This window comes from Takifugu flavidus, chromosome 22, assembly GCF_003711565.1.
Source record: "Takifugu flavidus isolate HTHZ2018 chromosome 22, ASM371156v2, whole genome shotgun sequence".
NCBI lineage: Eukaryota > Metazoa > Chordata > Actinopteri > Tetraodontiformes > Tetraodontidae > Takifugu > Takifugu flavidus.
This window is the reverse complement of record NC_079541.1, coordinates 2840729-2855470: the sequence shown is the minus strand read 5'-3', so window position 1 is coordinate 2855470 and position 14742 is coordinate 2840729.

The following is a 14742-nucleotide window of genomic DNA, read 5'->3' as shown; positions in this document are numbered from 1 at the left end:
TATTAAGGCTGCCTCCATGCAGGTTTTAAGGCAGCAAGAGGCCCTTTAGATAAGCTAACCAAACCACAGAGTTACAGCTGGGAGATCACACACACACACACACACCCTTGTTCTTCTCTCTCTGTGAGGACTTTCACAGACATAATGCATTAACCAGCTCCTTACCCTGACCATCACAACTAAATGCCTAACACAAACTCATACTTAAACCCTAAATTATCGTGTCTTAACCCTCAAACAGTCCTTTGAAGTTGTGAGAACCAGTCGGAATGTCCTTACTTTGCTAGTAAAAGAGTCATTTGGTATTTAATGTCACAAATACAGGAACACACACACACACAGAACTCATTCTGAACTTTATCACAGTGATTAAAGCCTCAATTCCTGCGTGTGTTTATTAAAAATAGCTTCATATGCAAGGTTTGTGATGATACATTTATTTATATGATCTTTTCCGGGTTATTTCTCACACTAACCATGATCGAGAGCTGTCAATCAGCGCAGGCGATCAGAAGCTGGCATTTATTTAGCTTTTATTTTAGCATTTTAGTCCGACAATGCTTATGCATTAAAAATTAGATCCGATCAATGTTTATTAATGTGTGGCTGTTTTATCTGGGTGAATGAAAACAACATGGGTGTATGTGTATCTGCGTGTGTGTGTGTGTATGTGCGTGTAATCTCAACAGCAGATCATGTTTTCCAGGCCTCAGATGAGGCAAAGCAGCTTTGGCAGCGGGCCGTTTCATCTCGGGCACTGGGGCCCAAAACAAAGAGAAAATGATTGATTGGATGATGAATTATTTAGAGGTGGAGGGCTGAGGAATGAACCAGCCACGCTGGAAAGACTGGGAGAGAGGGCTAGAGAGAGGACAGGAATGAGAGAGAGAGAGAGTTCGCTCTCCCTTTATCGCTTCCTCCATGTAGAAGATGGCAATCCAAGTAAAAAACTTGCCCCTAATTGTACTAATACGTGTCACCGCAAATTTGCCGAAATGAAATATTGATGTGGACGCAGCGGCGGGGCTGCACGGAGCCGAGCGCTGATAGGAGAGGAGAGGTGTTTGCTGAGGGATCCATAAGATGTTTGAACCTACATGTAACCCTACACCAAGAACAGAGAAGAGGGGAACGGTCTTCCTCAGCCCCAGATATCTGTCCTGTCCCCTGTCTGCGTGTCCACGGCGCTACACCGCCACCGGGTCTGCCTATAAGATGAGACGACGCCTTCCAAAATGCGACCTGAATGCAACACCCTTCCTAAAAGTGTCGGCGGCAGAACTTTATGTGCGATGCCCGCTTGGACCACAGGGGGCACTGATGTGATATGCCAGGAAGGAACGGATGACACCGGAGAGAGCGGGAGAAAGAGGGAGACGGACGAGGGGGGAGAGAGACAGAGGGAGGGAGAGGAAGAGAGACGAAATGAGGCAAGGCTACAGGGATGAACGCAAAACGTCTCTCTCCCTCCATTTTTTTCAATATCCCCTCCTCATGAAATTTCATTTGGATTCTAAATGTTCAGTAATTTACCATCATAAATGTGTAATGGGCCCCTGAATCCAATGACATTGTGCTGGCTAATCAACTCATTTGAAAATGAATATACATCTATTAAAGGGAACTCAGCATTTCCCCTTTGTTAAGACTGGCATGCTGTCAAACACAGGAACACTCCCTAAAAGGGGGTTTTGGAAAAAAAGAAGAGATCCTCTTCAGGGAAAAGAAAAAAATAATCGACTCATCAGACGATTTGGGTTTTGATCTTAAATGGAGATGATGAATGAGATTAAGTGCTTGCGCTGAACTTCTAATTTGTTTTGTCATTAGAAAGCTGACACGTAATTGACTTAAGAGAAAAGGGCCTCATTTAAATCTTCATTCAAATGCATAAAAAGCTGGGACAGGAAGTTAATGACACTTCATTTTCAGCTGGGAAAATATAACAAAATTAAATTCTTGAATTTCTAACCGCGCCTTGGTCCCATGGCAGCCAGCTGCAAATCCTCCAGAAAAAAAAACCCCACAATAATACATATACACAGAGAACAGGATTACGGTTTCTTATCTGTGAGAGACGGGGCCCGAGGCGCTACCTACAAACACTTAATCAAAAACCAAGTTCAACTTGTGACTCTTAGAAATAGAGAGTAATGAAGAGAGTGGAATGCAAATTACAAAATGTTGGAAGGCTGTAAATGCATGTGTGCATACAGTATGCATGAATCCCAAAGCAGGAAATTCAGACCCAATGTGTCTGAGCGTCAAACTGTGCACGCTGATTACGTGCCCGCAGAGTTTCGATTTCACCGAGTCGCCTTCTGACAGGGACAATAAGATTCATATCCCTCTTGGAAAAGTCAAGTTTACACGCGCGGGGAGCACGTCGTTGTCTCATCTCATTGTTGAACGGCTGCTAATGCTATGCTAAAGCTAGGCGTGTAATATTTACACTCTGGAGCTCTGGTCCACGCAGCGATGTGTTAAAACCTCACGTTGTCCCTTTTTTATTCCATCTGTCCTCTTCCTTTCTACCCATCCCCTACTTTCACCCCTGAAACAGCAATCAAGGAATAGAAGTCATTTATCATGGCGGTTGGCAGCAGGGGGTATATTATGCTGGGATGCTGTTAGCCCCAATGCTTGACTTTAGGCTACTGCCCCGCTGTAAGGTCATTGTAATTATGTCTTGGCTCACAGTCGCAGACTTTGCCTTTGAGGTTCAAATGTCTTTCCCCTCCAATCTCAAAAGTCCTTAGTGCCACAATTTAGTGATGATACACCAAAAAAATTCTTATCCAACTCCAAATATTAGGCTCCGTCTGTGAATATCGATTTATCTGCGGACTCAGATTGGCTGGAATGGGTTTGATTCCCCTAACTTCCACACTGATTACTTTGTGGAAATAGAATATTAGAGATCAGCAATGGCTGGATGGGGCTTGAAAGAGGACTTAAGATGGCTAATCCTGGACCCAAAACTTACCTATACTTTAATAAAGATATTTTAGAAGAACAAAGACAAAGATGACACCTTTCTGGTATACCACGAAATCAGTCATATCCTTGTTAACTTCTAGTGTAATATATGTATATATCTATAGCATGGGTGTGTGTGTATATATATTTTTTCCTCTCTAATCAATAAAGTGGCCAGAACCAATAAAAGAGACATATATAACCCTGACAGTAAGGGATGACAACCTGTGGGAAACACTGACATTTCATCCAAGATTCAGCATGTGAAGGAGCGTGCTGAAAACCACAGGGCCATAAGGGATTGCACATATGGGATTAGGAGAACAAATTGCATACCACAGTCAGGATTCATATAGTTTTTCCAGGACAAAGTACATGTTTGGAAAAACCCAGACTCTTATATAACAGCAGTGGTCCAGTATAGGGGCCCCCGGCTGCTGAAGCTATAGGTTATCCTTTACAGGTTTCCCTGACTTCAATAGCAGATATGTGCGTACACCTCGTCACACTGAGCCCTCATTGTTTCCACAGGCTGGACAACTGGCTGACTGACTGCCAGATGTTGCACAGCACTAGTTCACTGCCCACTTTGAGTCTCTGATATACGCATCGGAAGTTAGTGGCTACTCAATAGCGGCCAATGGCTTCCCTATGGTAACGCTGCGCTTTGGCTTCTTTAAAAAAGACTTAAACAAAGTCAAACCTTTAAATAACCTTCTTTAGTTGCAATCATTCATTAAAGTATCCAATCAAGTAACGACAACATTAACATTAACAACCAAAGGAAACCCCCGAAGTACCCTCGGATGTATTTGCTCCGCCCACTTTATGGACTACGCATCAGGTGTGACTTGGGACAGCTGGGTATCCCACAATGCATTTCACCTCAGCCAGCGAAAGCACGAACTTCAATTGGCGACAAAGCGAGGCACTCGACCACATGAACAAAACTGCAACATGAATATGAGCGTAAATGCTGCTAAGCGGCACAAAGGAGTCTTGAAAAGCCGACTTTCGGAATTTTAAGCAAATCAAAGGAAAGTTTTACCATCATTTGTTTGATGTTTGATCTTTGTGACTTGATGAACAAGAGGCAACCCGCAATTTACAAGCCTCTTGTTCCACTTACATAACAGAGCAGGATTATACCTTTTTTTCCCTTCTTCTTTGCCTCAAAATGCTCTTCACACATCTGACAGTGGGCTGAGCTGCATTTCAACGAGCTGTGTACTGTGGCATATCTCAGAAACACCACACAACTCCAGTGAAGTGCCTGCAGTCCTTTAAGCACTTGATCCTCAGAGCTTCATTGGGCAACAGACAGGCAAGGCAAGGCAAAAAAAAGAGAAAAGAATGCAAGACAAAAACATGCAAATGAAGCGTTCAACACTTCTGCGCGCCGTTCGGAAGCGCCACAAAAAAGGCAGAGCGCATTTAAAATGTTTTAGAATGCCAGGCACGCGACGGCACCGCGCAACAACAAGACGGGGGATAGACAGAGTTGGGAAGATGTTCTTTTTTTGAGACTCCGTGCAGCCGTGTTGGGGATTGTTTAGAGTGCATTAGCAGCCAGCCACACAGGCTCCCTCCCTCCTCAGCGCTCCAGTTTTCTTGTTGTCGGGGAGAGTGACCTGAGGCAATAATAGCAACCATCAGCGTTCCTCCTCCTCCTACACCTCCTCTTCATGCAGAGATACACCAGGGTCTAATTTTCCATCAGCAAAGCGTGAAATCAAGAGAGAATGCCACACAACAAGCGCTCTTCTGAGGGGACCCTTCGCTGGCTCTGGCACGCAAGCAGACACGTCACATCCCAACTTCTGAATCAATTAGAAAATCAAGTGTGTTAAGCTAAAGCAAGTTTATTGTTTACAGACGATGTGGTTACTCTCATCTAACATCTAATTTAACTGGTAGGAGTGATGGGCTGCCCGAAATATTGAATTAAATGTGTCCGTCAGAAACAGTTCGTGACCGTCACACTTGACAACACGCTACAACACATCAACATCAACAACATCAGGACGAGTCACCATGAAAGCCTGAGGGGGGTTAGAAAGGTGGGTTGAGCCTAAAACAGGGGGACATGTCACCAGAGCCACTCCTAACCTGGTCCGGAGGAGGTTAGCCTGGATGGAAACAGGCTTCAGTGACACGCGGTGCTGATTCTGTTCCCACTGATGCTCTCAGAGTGTTTGAAACTTTCTATTATATATGCAAAGGCACCGCGCATTTAGATTGTCACCAAACACTGTAATTACAGCGGCACGCATCACGGTCGAGGAGAAGAGTTCAGGTAGAACCACCCTGCACCGATGTGAGGGTGGCATGGACCTACGCATGCTCGCGGGCTTCCTGCCGCCACCAAATGGACGACTGGGTTTCCATGACTTCCATGGCCGCTTGATGGAGTCCAGTATTTCGGCAAAACATAAGCAATGAACGAGTCCTGATTTGCTCTTTTTGTTCCCCCTGAGAAAAAGCTACGTCAGGAACATTTGACGGGCCTCGCGCAAGAACGGGGTCTGTGGCGCGTCGGTGGACCGTGCGCGTTTTGAACCAACTATTTGTCTGAACTAAAAACAAGAAAGTCAGAAAAACATGTTCGGTTCTCGTGACTCAAGAGGGCCAGCGTTGCAATTTAATAGCAAGCAGAGGCATACAGAGCATATGTTATCAGAGACCAACTGCTAGGCTAAACTGGAAAGTATGGCATCGGAGTTTTCCATCAACTCAAAAATAAGGCGGTTAGTTATGAGGACAGCAGCGCTGAAAAACACTACAGAGAGCAGGAAACTCGACTCCACACAAACAGAGAGAAGAAACGGATCTCACAGTGCCGACTGACAAAGATGCCCTGCAATATAGATGACGAGAACAAAGCTCCCCATAACAAACTCCAGTCATATTGAGACGATTTCCTTTTCAATAATGAATCGCCATCAGCACTGGGCGTCAATACCGCCTCTGTGTGCGGAATGCGTGGAGGGGGAATGGAAAAACATCTATCCTCAACCAGAACAAAACTTCTATATTTAATCTGCGCTGAGAACAAGCAGGCGTGTGGACTAGAAAACAAAACGGGGGGCTTGGCACGCCGAGGCTTTGTGCGGCATGCAAATCACACCCGGACGCCGGCTTATCATCCACATCTTTGTGATTGACGGGATTTTTAAAGTGTGCGGATTATAAATATTTATAATTGACTTAATATTGACTGGATTCTCTGTTTGGTTGAACTGGGCGGGGATGGGGGGGATAAATAAATAAGGCCCAGAAAAGCCTGAATTTTTCAAAATAAAAATCGCACAATGCCCAAACCCGCTTGCTGTGTAGCCCAAATTCACGTTAATTAAACTTCCTGTGCGCGCACGCACACACACACACACACACGTTTTGGCAGCCCTGTTTTCCTCGGTGAGGATAACGAGCTTCGCGTTGAATTTTACGAACTCCTCGGGTCTCCTCGAGAATTCGGAAGTCCTCAAAGAGGTCAGCACACTGGAGGAGAAGCTGCTGGCTTTATAATGGGCGGTGGAAGGAAACGGGGACCGGGGGTCCAAAAACGCAACCGAAAAAAGCCGGCGATCTCAAAATGGTGGGACAGGAGTCTGCAAAGAGCAGCAGTTGTCCCATCCGAGGAAGGTTTCTCTTAGTTTCATGAACCAGCCTCTGAAGGTAGTGAAGAAATGAAAGTAGGGAGGTAAATAGGCCCTGAGCATGTAGAGGTGGGATGGATCTGACCTCTGAAATAGCTTTAGGCCTTTGATTGAACTGCTCGCTCCACCTGCATCTGTCTGTCTGTCTGTCTTTCCCTTTCAGCTCCACATCAAAAAGGCCATCTGCAGTAGAAAGACCAGCCAGCACTCCCATCTCCTCCTCAAGTTCCCTCTGCCCAACATCCAAATGCAGCTCTGCCTGGCGCCTCATCAATTTTCCTCTTTGATTTAATCACTCTGACCCTCCGAAGGGCCGATGCAAAGTTGGGTTTCGCAACAGTCGGGGCAAGAATTAAAAAGAGGAGTCCAGCTAAAGCGCCAAACAAATACAGGTTTATTTTATTTTTATGATGCTCTCAATAATGCAAAGTGCTCCCGACCCTGCAGAGTGTGAGGATTTAAAGAGAACATGAAACACAAACCCTTCAAGCAGATTAAATTTCAAATCAAGCCGGCCATGTAAATGATGTGGTGACAGGGGGCCCAGTGCAATTAGCATGCCAAGCTAGTGTTAAAGCAATTAGGCAAAACAGACGGCTAGAGCACCAGGGCTAAGGAAGGGAAGGGAGGAAGGACGAAGATTTCCATATTGTTCTCCAGGACATGCGTGTATGCCTGTGCGTGCACGTCTGAGGTATTTCAACATTCATCTGTAGGTTCCTCAGTGGGATCAGAGGTTAATGGGAAGTAGACCTTGTTGACTGGCTACCTATTTTGTAATGAGAGGAGAAATAAATATGTATTTCAAATGGAATGTTCCTTCTAAAAGGAAAAAAGAGAAGAGGTGGGGGGGGAGCCGTGACTCTTGGGTTTCTGGAGGGAATCACAAAAACGTTTACTGGTAAACAAGCCCACAGCTGAAACTCTGGGACCCACTTTGGGGAAAACAGACACACATTTGGGCAAATCTCTCAGGTGGAGCCATCAAAAGCAGTGTCGGCTCGCACGGCGAGACGTGGCAGTAAAGACCACCTGGAGACGAGCGCTGACACTCGTTTGAGCGTGAATTACTCAAACAAGCATGCCGGGGAGTGGCATTTAACACATGATGTTTCCCCAGCGGGGACGGCGGAGGATGCCTTTAAATCAAACAGCGAGCGACGGTATTACAAACACCACTGAAAACAAACACGCCGTACAAAGCGAGTTGTGTACGAGGCGCGGGCCTTTTGGGATGCAAAGTAGGACAGCTACTCATCTCAGGCTTCGGCAGCAATAATGAGAAGTGAGTTGCCAAAACGGGATTTTACTGTCTCAACATAATTGCGTGCCCCTGTGTATCATTACGAAACTATATTTCACTGGAAAACTCACAGGCCAATATTGTTTTTCCATCCGTGGCAATTAATATAATACCACAATGTCCACACAAGGGCATCAATTCAACACAGATTACAAAAAAATATGGTCACAACCTACTTATGCCGTTACATATTTGAACTATCAGTGATTAATGTGCACAAAGGAAACCAATCTCATAATACAATCCTGGCAGAAAAAAAGGATCCTTTAAAATCATCCTAATATACACAGCTCAATTAACGGAAATTAAAGATTAAATGGAATTTCCAGCGACTGTGCTAATTAGTTCCTGTTGGAGTCGCCGCCACGAGTGTGCGCCGCTGTGTAGTACACGCCGCCAGACTGTGTAGCGCCATATGGCCGACATGGCCTTTGGGCTCAGCGAGAATTACTTCATCGGGAGAGTCCAAGGTGAAGCCGTGTTTGGGTTCCACCGCTGCAGGTTGTTTAAAAAGATGCACCGTGAGATCAAACACCCCCCCCCATCTTGACATGCAGTTCCAACAGGCCCGTGGCCAAAAGCAACAAATGACATCACGCCAAAAGGGCGGTATCCTAGTAACACGTGGCACAAATAGAGGAGTGGAAAGCTGCACCCAATCTTTCCCAGGCTGAGTAATTATATCTCTGAAACAGGGATGACGGCAGCGCTGACGGCTGCTGTTCATGCAGCCCTGCCAACTTTGTGCACGTCGGCTTAAACTGTCAACAAAGGATGAACTCGCTCAATCTGTGGTTCGATGTCACCAAATCCGCAGCGTGGATACATCCTGGAAGCAGTCCGGGTAGCTAGAGGTCGTAGCAGTCAACCCTCTACCCCATTTACCCTCCCTAATGAGTCCCATGCTACGATGTGTTGATATTGTCCTCGTTTGTTTTTCTTGTCATTGTCTGCATTTCTGAGCGTATAACCAATGCTTCCTATACTCCAGAGTGCAATTACAGTTGACTTGATGAGGCATGAAAGAGGCACATCTAATTCCTGCTCAGCTGTCTCCATATCCGCCACAGAATTCCTGTGTATTTACGCAGGTAGCCTTCCCGTGACGCCCAAATTCAGGATGTCCAGTGTGTCCCGTTGCCTGGAGGACCGCTAAAACGAGAACACTGCGTCCTTTACTGGGACGTTCAGCTGTATCTCATTGGAGAGCAAGACGTCTACCTTTGAAATGGAAAACCACACGGTTGACTGTAAACCCTCGGTTAACGGAGAGCTTGGCAGGCGTGTGCTGCGGCTTTATTATGACACCAGATTCCCGTTTTAAAAAGGAGGAACTTCTGGAGCTGGGAGCGAACCGTGCAGCCTGGTTTCTCCATCACAACAGGCTTTGATTCCACAATCCCAGCAAGCGGGCCGAGTGTGTTACGCAGCAGAGACTATACGATCCAACGGGGGACTGGCAGAGGGGGCGCCATTAGCAAAGCTTTGGCCTAATTTGACAGGAATCGATCTCAGGTAACGTTGGGGGGGAGACACAAGAGAATGTTTGCATCCACCTGTCAAGTCTGTCGCCATTTCCCCGACTTCCAAACTGCAGTGAAGAGACTCATGTGGAGAAACAAAGGAGGCGCTAACAAAGCTTCCCACGGAGGACTGCCTTCCCTTGCTATTTACATGCAGATGCATTGGTGAGAATTTGCATATTGTTTTTTTTTTCCCCGCTGCTTTTTTGGAGCGGTGTGCTCACGGGACTAGTATTATAACATATTGGTGCCTAATGAACTCTGAAAAAAATTGATTTTCCACAGAGTAAATTAAGAAATGCATTATAGCTGCTGAAGCAATCTTGGGGGAAATCGGAGCCTTCCTCTGCTAAACTACGCTTGATACGTAATAAATTACATGTTACACTTATTTGCTTTAATTCATGCTAATTTTGCCCAATTAACGTACCGCTGCAGTTGTGAGGGCAGCCACCGGAGATTCAATTATTTATAGGATTTCGGTGTGTGTGTGTGTGTGAGTGTTGTATTTGTTAGCAAACACCCATAGAAACTAGTGTTTTGTGACTTTAAATGCTTGAACAAATGGAAGCGAGCTCAGTCCCATCTGCAGGGACTTCCCCGTGACCTGTGACAGACGCCCTGGGTCTCTCTGACTCACCAGCCGTCCTCCCCTTCCTTCCCTCGCCGGTTAGCAGGGTGACTCATTGTTTACAGGCCGTCCACTCTGCTGTCCTGTCGCTGCTCTTGACGCTGCCTTTTCCGTTCAGAGGCCCTGCATGTGTGACCAGCCCAGATTTATGGTTCCTCCCTAAAATATCTGACTGGGCCCACAGCTTCTGACTTCATGACTTTGAACTCTGAAATCCCCCCACGGCGACACTACCACCGAGAAGTTAGCATTTTGAGCATGTGCATGCTAGCAGGTTGGACCTTATCTATCCTCCTGTTACCCCAGGACCATGAACAACGCTGCATCTATCCTATTTCTGGGTCTCCAGTCAATTTAAAGTGCATCAGTGAGGGGAACCAAAATCAACGCAGGCAGAGGAGGAACATGCAGACTGCATACGCGGAAAAAACACCCAACAGAAACTCTTTCTTTGAAGTCATTGTGATACAGAAATCAGATGAGTATGAAATAAAGAAGGAGGGGAAAATGACCGTGGGACTCTGACCTTATCTGAATTAGAACATACAAACAATCTAACTCCAAACAGAGACGCAGTGCACACACCTTTTACTGGAAGGCCAGCTGGAATCCAGACCGTGCTGCTGAATGTTCCCATCCTAATGCTTGGCAGAGCAGCCGGAAAGATTTACTCCTGAACTCGCCTTTTGTTCTGCAAAAGCAGAAAATACGGAACAGCACGAGTGAGGCAAATGCAAATTCTGTTGCAGCTGTTATAACAAGGACTGGGAACGAGTAAGCGGGTATTTTTTGGTTCCCTTGCCCTTTAAGTCCTGTCTCTACTTCTGAGGTATCCTAAGTACATCACGCCAGTGTTCTACAGCTTAGTTGGCGACGGTTTTTCAAGTAAATTAAAGAAAACAAAATCTCTCCGATTAGTCAATTAAGTGGCACATTAGCCGGAGACTTAATTAAAAGATAGCGGGGCACACAGTCTTTAAGGATACTGAGAGGCAACAGGAGTGTTTAAACAGCAGAGTGAACAAATGGCACTTATTAAAAACTTGACTGAGTCACTTGACACCTCCCATATCCTGTGCACCTTAAGCTACATAAACAGAGTGTCAGCTCCCTGGGTTCCTGTTATGCAAATCTGGCAGATGAGGTAAAGAGAGGAAACACACTGGTTGTGCAGCATCCCCGTCTGGAACGCCAACGTGCCTCCCTACGGTGGCTGCAGCGGGAGCGTGCCATCTCCCCTCTTTCCAACCGCACCGTGTCTGGATGGATGGCTACTGCCAAGGTCGTCGAGGCAAAGAGGAAATTAAACTTGCTAAAAATAAAGCCGCATCTTCCACAAAGAAAGCGCGTTAGTGGATTTAGTAAACGGGCGAACGCAGACCCGCCCGTGTGCGCGCTGAACGACAACTTTTCTTTGAGAGGCATCCTTAATTACAGCTTTTGTTCTTTCAAAAACGACAAAAAAGGGGGAAAAAATAGAACCCGGGCGAGCAAAAGCCAGTTATTGTGTCAGAGTGCCGAGAGTGAGGAGAGAGGTACACTAAAACATCACAGTTCACTGCTCGTGTTGCCGTCTCGGCGTCACTTTCTATCCGGAACAATGCGACAGCTGACAGCTCGCACCCAGGAATTATCACGCTAAACTGAATTATTTCTGCCATGTGTTAATTTATTAACAACCTGTGCATGCTCTAATGTAGCCTGCATTTGCATGTACATTTTTAACCTGCGAGCTCAATCGTCTTGAATATTCCTTCAAGGGTTGAGGTGTGCGTGTGTGTGTGTGGGGAGGCGGTTTCAAACTGCCTTTTGTTGCGACACATTAGAATTTTGAAGACCAGGGTGAAGGGGGAAAGAAGAAGTAAATCTCACGTGTCCGCGGGGGATATGGGCAGATACGTGCACTTCATCAGCTGGCAGCATACGAGATGTGGCACCTCTGATATGAAGAGGACTCCGCTTGTTCTCTCCTCAGCTCAGCCTTCCTCCGAAGCTGTACCCGTGACCTACACCTACAAGGGCTTTGAATACTGATAGCTGGTGTTTGCTTTCACAAGTCAAGAATTTCTGAGCACCAATTAAATCTATATGATGGCTGTCGACTCGTATATTGTCCCTTTCCTTAGAACGTCAACACTGGTGTTGCCTCCTGCAATTCAGCCAAACGCTTTCCTTTGAACACCCAACAGATCCGTCCACTTTATCGTCCATCTGGCCCCAAACGTTGGCGTTGAGGTCCAGACTTTGAGGGGCCGGTCCATTGGGAATTGCTTCTGTAGTTCTGGTAATAGTTACAACAGTGTTTGTTTAAGAAAAATAAGCGAGATTTCTGAGCTATACCAAGTGTTCTAATCTGTTTGGCCCCCACGGAATGCAAGGACAGGCTGCATCAACCCCATGACCATTATTAGGAATAAACGTCAGATAGATGGATGCAGGTTAGGGTTCCCAACTGGGATTTCTCTAAAAGTTCTATGGAGGTTGGAACATAAATACAGGAATATTAGGAGCAATATATCCAGGAACTGATTCACCGAAGTAACATTCGGATTTTTTTCATTTTACACATTTTATGCTGAACAGAGGTCTCAATAAAATGTCAATTATCACCTGACACAGAATAGAGGGATCATAGTGTCTGAACATCAGACCGGCAGCCTCCTTCAGTAGGAACTACCTGGGGTATACGCTACATTAGGCATGCAGAGAAAATTACCTCTCACCAAACCTCTCCAACTCCTCATTACAACAAAAGTTACCCTTCAAATGTTGAAAGTTTACAATTAGCAGTAAAAAGCAGGAACAGTTGACGGGGGAGGGGGGGCGGCGTGTCTGAATAATCCAGAGAAACTAAAGGATAAGCACGCCAAACAATTACATGTCACCACCTGCAAGCGCTAATGACATGGAAGAACGCTGCGTTTACTCTCGCAATAAACGAATCCGTTGTGTTGCACGTGTCAATTTACACTTTAGCTTCTCTTCCAGAGGACGACGGCAGCAGGTGTTGCTGATACACACCTGTAAACCTTTCCCACGCCGCCGAATTCCCCGCAGTGCCTTCACGAATCAGCCGCCTTCACTCCGCTCGGAACAAACAGCCCTGTTGCTGCCGAACGGCATGTAAACAAAGATGCAACAGGCGACGTGTTTATCAGTGGCAGATGAAACAATTAGGGACGCAAATAAAACACTTTTGAGGCAAAGCATCTGCTAGCATGGGGGTGCTACTGTTGCCACATCTGACAAACAATTAAAGCTTTGTCTTGAGGAAAGGAAGGAAAAGTGTTTGTTCGCTCGTGAGCATATGGAGATAAAACCCCGAACGGGCTCGTTTGATCTTGCTGCTTGGCAGACGCCGTGCTTGTACTGAAGGCGCGGGTGCAAGAGGCTTCAGCTGTCGCTCATGATAACTCCACGCGAGGAGGCCGCTCCAAACGGAGAGTCAGGTCCTGGATACCTGCCACCATGGCTGCTGTTATCAGGACCTTGATCCGCGTTTCAATTCCCAGTGGAGGGAAGGCCGAGGTGGCTCAGGGCTAAGAGGCGACACGCACCGGCACACACAGCCTTGAAAACATCCCCCTTCAAACCACTGGGAGGAGAAGTTTTCCTGCTTTTACCAAAAAAAAACCCCAAAAAACAGTAAAACAAGAGCTATCGGAAGACCGATCCATTTGCAAACGTTATTCGGCCGTTAAAAATGCTCCGTCTACCAGTCGTCCCGTAACATCCAGATGACTGGAGGCGTTTCGAGTCCGTGTTCATTTCAGTGATGTTAAGAGCAAACAATCAAAAGTGCTGCTCTGGAGGTCGCGGAACACGTCCGTGCAAAATGACGTGCAACAATGGTGACATCTAATTTATAGCTCAAGGAGCGAGGACATGCACAAGCAAATAAACAAGCATCCCTGGCCCGCACGTCCCTCTCAATTTGTCTCTCCCACGCTCCACTGCCTCCTGGATGGAGAGGAGGAGGGGAAAGAGGAAGTTGAAAGCGGAGAACTTTAACTTGATGTCTTATTTACAGGTCCAAGCTCTCCACAGGCATTCACCGATTCTGCCAGAAGAAAGGCACAAAAACATGTATGTTCTATAGTTTAGAGGGCCGCGTGAGATGTCTTCGAGGGGATGTTTTCAGCGCTGTCAAGTAATAAAGGAGATGGTTTAAAATGGTCCCGGGGTATTGTCTCCCCTCTCATTCCCCTCCGATTCTCCCATCCTCTCCAGGCAGATGTTGTCGGCGCCGACTTCGCAGGGGGCTCGGCGCCTTTTCGAAACTTTGAACCTCACCGAGTCTCATCCAGGAGGTTTTTCAAGCTCCGCTCTCGTGATCCCGCCGACTGCCGCGTTATCCTTGCATCGCCGTGGCGACGCCTCCAGGTAACAAGGAGATTAGAAGCAGTCGGAGGCCCATGTAGCACAGCAAAGCTTTAGCAAATGGGGGGTCTTTAAATATTTAACGTATGAGCGCGATCACACGTCGTTTCTCCGAGAAGACGGCAGAAGAAAGAACACAAATCTTTCCCTTGGAAATCATTTCCATTCCACTGTTGGGACAGTTTCTGTGATGCCTCCGTCTTCTTGGATCTACGCGTGCGTTCAATCACGAGCAGCATTTCCGCCTTCTCCGGAAAATAAACAGAA